At 39.7% G+C, this 6,000-nt stretch overlaps 1 protein-coding gene across 4 annotated transcripts in view; it reads right to left on the reverse strand.

The window, feature by feature from the left end:
- Nucleotides 1-5,174, reverse strand: part of LOC143023049 (uncharacterized protein F13E9.13, mitochondrial-like) — a 44,131-nt gene extending 38,957 nt beyond the window's left edge. For 3 of the 4 annotated variants that reach the window (XM_076181519.1, XM_076181516.1, XM_076181518.1), the window contains exon 1: nucleotides 5,068-5,174. The gene's annotated coding sequence lies outside the window, so the exon portion shown is untranslated. Of the gene's footprint in view, nucleotides 1-4,968; nucleotides 4,989-5,067 lie in introns of those variants that run through there. The other variant, XM_076181517.1, reaches the window with a different exon arrangement.
- Nucleotides 5,175-6,000: the final 826 nt, after the last annotated feature.

Consider the following 6,000-nt stretch of genomic DNA (forward strand, 5'->3'; position numbering starts at 1 on the left):
TTTTGGGGAAGGAGGGTAATATGGTGTATATGTACCCCATAAGCATGTCCCATAGGTATGCTAGTATACTTTTGGGAGTTGAATTGTACTAGGACCTGATGCTGATATTGATGATGGTCAGAAGTACCAGAAAGGGTCACTGCCCTCAGTCAAATTGGGTCAGTCTTGCATATATATATACTGCCTGCCCCAAGCAGGCAGGCCATTTAGTTTGTTCTCTGTACTTAACTGTAATGTGTCTAGGCTCCAGAACAACTCAGCAGTCAGTCCCCAGGACCACACATGTCTGTCCTTAGGCCAACACATAGGGGTAGGTCTATCATGGTCCATGATAGATCTACCCCACAAAATTCAACATAAACAGACTAACAGCCACCTCAGCCTGTCAGTGCTGTTACTACCCCCACACCTAGTGATAACTGTATCAGAACTCTTGAGGAAGTAGCTAGAAATGCTCAACCCTCCATCACAAACATTAACCCTAATCCAGATGGCAAAAACAATTCCCATATATTGCATCCCCCAAGACTGAAAACCATAACCCTTCGACTCACAAAGATGACACAAAACCACATCCTAACACAAAGGGCTCTGAAGGAAAATCCTCTAATGAACATTTCCTTGCTATCTTCACAGAAATGAAATCCTTCAATTTCAACCTATCCAATTTATCCAAATCCTGAAATTGGCCTATAACATCTTCACTAGCTCATAATGGACCCTGCAGACTAAAAATTTTGGATTTCTTTTACTACCATGGAACTGCAGAGGTCCAAGTTAAAAAATTCCTATTATAAATGAAACCTCATACTGTTTGACTGGAACCTGGTTGGACCGTCCTTATCAAATATCCTTTCCTTGATTTAGGCTTTACCGCAAAGATAGAACCAATTGCTATGGTGTTGCAATACTGGTCCAAAATGACAACTGTCTCCTTATCCATACCTTTGTTTCCTTCAGGCAAATAGGAGTTTTTGCCTGTGGAAACTCACTTAAATTCTTGCAATCTAGATATTTTCATTATTCATAACCCTTGCCTTTCAATTTCTATGGAAGAATTCAACTACTATTTTAATAAAACTTAAGATAACACAATTATCTGAAGTGACTTTAAGTCACACAATCCCCTATGGTCAAGACCAAATTCCTCCTCAAAGAAACTCATGAGGTTGTAATCCATCTCCTTGTTTATCGCTTGTTGATACCTTTTCTAACTACCTCAGGGCTGCATGCATTTATAGACAGATTTGGTAATGGATCTACCCTTGATTTGTGTTTTAGTTCTGGTTCCTTTTGCTATGTCAGTGAGGTGATTCCAGGTGACTGTCTCATTCCAGTCCTATATGGTTTTGATGTCTATTCCTCTTCTAACATTTTGTAGTCTCCTCCACTTAAGATATTCAAAGGCATGAAATTGTTGGTTTGGACCCATGACCTCACTCAATTTATTGAATCACATTCTCCAACCTACTTAATTTCATTCAACTAATTGTCAACTTCATTAAAAAGTATGCTTCCTTGAGTTCTTCTTAATTCAAAAGTAGTTGCTCTAAAGCATTTTGGAATACTAAATGGATTGTTGTCCTGTGCTGCCAAACTTGGATAAACTTTTGCCACTCTCCCTCTACTGCAGTTGTTCCCAATTAGCAAAATAAGTCACAACATTGGTCCAACTTTAATTCAAAAATACATACATACATACATATACCAAAGGCTTTTCCCCCCTTACAAGGGAGGTAGCCAAAAAACAAAGGCATAAAATCCACTTCCATCCACTCCCCTCCCTCCCTCTTATCTTGGCTCCTCCTGGATGACAGGTCATCCCTACATCTTGCCCACTGCCCTGGGTCAAAAGCAGTGTTGCAAGACACAGCACATCCACAGAAAGTCCACTTCATTAAATCAGTGGCCTGGCCTCTCCATCCCCTCATGCTGAAATAGTGAAGACTGGGAGAAATCCCTTTGGGCTGCATCAATTTATTTTTCACACATACTCCCTCACCTCTCATCTCATCCCCACCCACTCCCCTCATTCATCACAGCATCATCTATACACAACCACTCTCCATTCACCCCTATCTTCTCCCGTCTTTCCTCAACAGAATTTACCCTCCTTCCCAATGCCCCTTTTACCCCATCCATCCATCTCATCCTTGGCTGCCCCCTCACGTTCACTCTTTCCACCTCTACCTTCCAAACCTCTTTTACCAACCTTTCTTCACTCATTCTTTCCATGTGTCCAAACCATCCCAATACTTTTTCATCAACCCTATTTCCCAACTCCTTTTCCACCCCTGTTCTCCTCACCTCCTCGTTTCACACTCTATCCAGCCTAGTAACCCCTCTCATACTTCTCAGGCACCTAATCTCTAACACATTCAAACTTTTCCTCTCTTATGTTCCATGTTTCTGCCCCATACAGTGCTGTCAGCACAATCCAATGGACTGGAAAAATGCCAATACTGTACCAATATATAAAGGAGGAAACAAGGAGCCATCAAATTACAGACCAGTCTCCATTACAAACACTATAGCCAAAATTTGTTAAAAAATTATCAAGAATAGATGGATAAAACATCTGGAAGAAAACAATATAATAAACCCAAGTCAATTTGGATTCAGTTAGGGAAGATCATGTGCCAAAAAATTAATTGTTTTTTACTCAAGACTAATAAACATAATATAAGAAAGGGATGGATGGGATGACTGTGCTTTCCTAGACTTACAAAAAGCTTTTGATAAAGTCATATCATATCAAATCAGCCATCCTGAGTCCACTGCTGAACAAAGGCCTCCTTCATAGCATTCCATGATTCACATGACTGCACAACCCTCTGCCACATCACTCCTGCAAACTTCTCAATCTCATCTCTCCACCTGTCTGGTCTCCCTCTTCCATGCTTCCCATCTTGCATCGTCCACTTGGTAACACACTTGCTCCATCGCTCATCAGTCGTTCACACTAACTTACCTGCCTAATTCCACTTCCTCTCTCTTACCACCTCCACAATATATTTCACTCTAGTCTGCTCTCTCACTCAACTTGCTCTCTTTCGGTCTCTCAGCGTTATTCCCATCATTGATCTCTCCATTCTCAGTGCAGTCCTTAGTTTTGTAGTTTTGTTTCCATTGCCTTCATCAGTTTAAGTCTCACACCTGTAGATTACTGCTAGCAGAATGCATTGATTGTAAACTTTACATTTTAAACATAAAGTGGTTAGAGGTAAAGGTGGGACTTCATCAGGGATGTGTTATGTCACCTTGGCTGTTCAATTTATACATGGATGGGTGGTGTGAGAGGTTAACACAAGGGTAATGGGCTGGGGACTGGAGATGGTTAAAGAAAATGGAGAAAAGTGGGAGATAAGCCAGTTGTTGTTTGCTGATGACACTGCACCTGTAGCAGGATCAGAGAAAGGATTAAGGAAGTTAGTGACAGAGTTTGGGAAGGTGTGCAAAAGAAGGAAGTTGAAGAAAATTTGGGTAAAAGGTAATGAGATGTACAAGGGGAGAATGTGGCAGCAAATTGGAAGTGGGAGAGAGATTGGAGGAAGTGGTTTTCTTTATATACTAGGGTACAAATGTGACGGGAAAGGGAGGAGTGGAGGTGGAGGTAAAATGTAGACTGAGATAAGCATGTAAATGCCTTGGGGGATTAAAAAGTGTAATGAGAAATAGACATTTAGGCATCAATGTGAAGAGGAAATTGTATGAAGGAGTGATTGTCTTGACAGCACTGTATGGGGCAGAAACATGGAACATAAGAGAGTAAGAGAGGAGGAGTTTCAATGTATTTGAGATGAGGTTCTTGAGAACTATGATAGGAGTTACCAAGCTGGATAGAGTGAGAAATGAGGTGAGGAAGCGAACAGAGGTGGAAAGGGAGTTGGGAGATAGGGTGGATGAAAGAGTATTAGGATGGTTTGGATACATGGAAAGAATGAGTGAAGACAGATTAGTAAGAGGTGTGGAAGGCAGAGGCAGGAGTGAACATGAGGGGGTGACCAAAGATGAGATGGATGGATGGGGTAAAAGGGGCATTGGGAAAGATGGGAATATCTGTTGAGGAAAGGAGAAGACAGGGGTGAGTGGAGAATGGTTGTGTATGGATGATTTGAGGCATGGAAATGAGTGGGTGGGGGATAGGGGGGTGAGGGAGTAAGTGTGAATATTTTGATGCAGCCCAAAGGGATTTCTCCCTGTCTTCTCTTTTTCTGCATGAGAGGACAGTGAGGGTTGGTTTCCAAGTAAATGAAGCAGCCTTACTGTGGATGTGATGTGTCTTGTGACACTGCTTCTGACCCAGGGCAGTGGGTGAGATGTTGGGATGACCCATCATCCAGGAGAAGCCAAGAGGGAGGTGAGTGGGAGTGGAGTATGTGGGGATGGAATGGGTGGGAGTGGATTTTATGCCTTTGTTTTTTGGCTACCTCCCTTATAAGGGGAATATAGTCATTGGTATAGGTATGTATGTATTTATTATTATTTTCATTATTATTTTTATTTTAAATATCTATTTTTCTGGAATGGTTAGGATAGGTTTGGTTAAGTTAGGTGCTATTGAGTACCGTAAGCTTGCGCGTTTCTGGATATCTACCCTTTAAACACAATTACATACATAGACCTCCGATTTCGTTTATCTTTTTGAACAATATAACATACCCTAATTTAATCTAATCAAGTTATGTCGTCCTCCTTGAGCTAACAAATTCGCCCATCCACTGTTAATGTATGCTTTCATTTGAACCACTGTTCAGTTCATTTTGGTCTTTTCTATTTCAGTTCCCATTTTTATTTATTCTATACTAATCAGGTTTCACTGCTGGCTCGAAGAAACTAAGTAATCGCCGAATAGTTTAATCCGACTGTTCTCGTTATTAACAATACCGAGATCACATTTCATCTTGTGACTTGTCTTATGATAGGCTTCAATACTTCTAACGTCTTGGTTGCAGATTTTCATATAACCTAAATCATATTAGTGTCCGGTTGAAGATGAATCCTTTGTTCCTGTATAACGTAAATACATTTTTTTTTATCCAAGTAACTTTCGCAAGCTTTACGTACCTTGTCAAATTATTGTTGTGCACGAGATTATCTGGTCAACCTTATCAGTTATCACTTATCAGCCACGGTTGGCGGGTTGTTCATTCACGGAACATTCTAACCCAAATTTGTAAAGAAGAAAAAAAAAAAAAAAAAAAAAAAAACAGAAACAAATGCATACGTAGAGTAAACACAAAATACGTATTGATTATAAGCTTAAAATATAATCACTTTACATAAGCAGAAATTCAATATTATCCAGGACAACATTTGGCACACGTGCCAAAATGAAAATAGGCCATTCTAGTGCCTTTAATAACCAGTTTTTCGTAGCTGCTACTGACGTAATATTTCCGTCGTTTTCTTTATAATAACTATAATTAAGAAAACGACATGGAAGTCTTCAAATAAGCAGACATTTGTGAAAACGATTTAAAGCTACGGGAACGTTTGTTTAATCTATGAGATTATCACAAATGGTGGAAGGTAGATTATATTCCGTTAAGGGTATTGAAAAATACGATTACCGGATGTCATATCTGAAAAATGTATGTGTATGTTTGCATCCTCACCTCGTTTTCTATTTTCAGAGTATAACAAACAACCTGAAGGGCGACTTAACGATACTTACTGTATTTACAGTCATACGTTTGAAACAACGATAATCTTAATATAGTAATAGTAATACACGATAACGCTGTTGGTAATAGTATGTGACGCCTCATAAGGCTTCATACTGCAGGAATCCAATAAAACAGCAAATAAATCTTGATCTGTTCTGACGGCTTTGCAGACAGCCTCTTTTGTCTAACAGTGACAAATACGTTAACCCCCCGAGTAAAACAAGGATGCGATTTAAACTGACAATTTTAATACCATTACTTTTCATTTATTGTTAATTTCATTCATAAAGTAGAAAAACGGAAATATTTCAGTTGGTCACGTAACTTCCGT

Source organism: Oratosquilla oratoria, unplaced genomic scaffold (assembly GCF_046742065.1).
Source record: "Oratosquilla oratoria isolate Oo_2021 unplaced genomic scaffold, ASM4674206v1 SCAFFOLD291, whole genome shotgun sequence".
Taxonomy (NCBI): Eukaryota; Metazoa; Arthropoda; class Malacostraca; order Stomatopoda; family Squillidae; genus Oratosquilla; species Oratosquilla oratoria.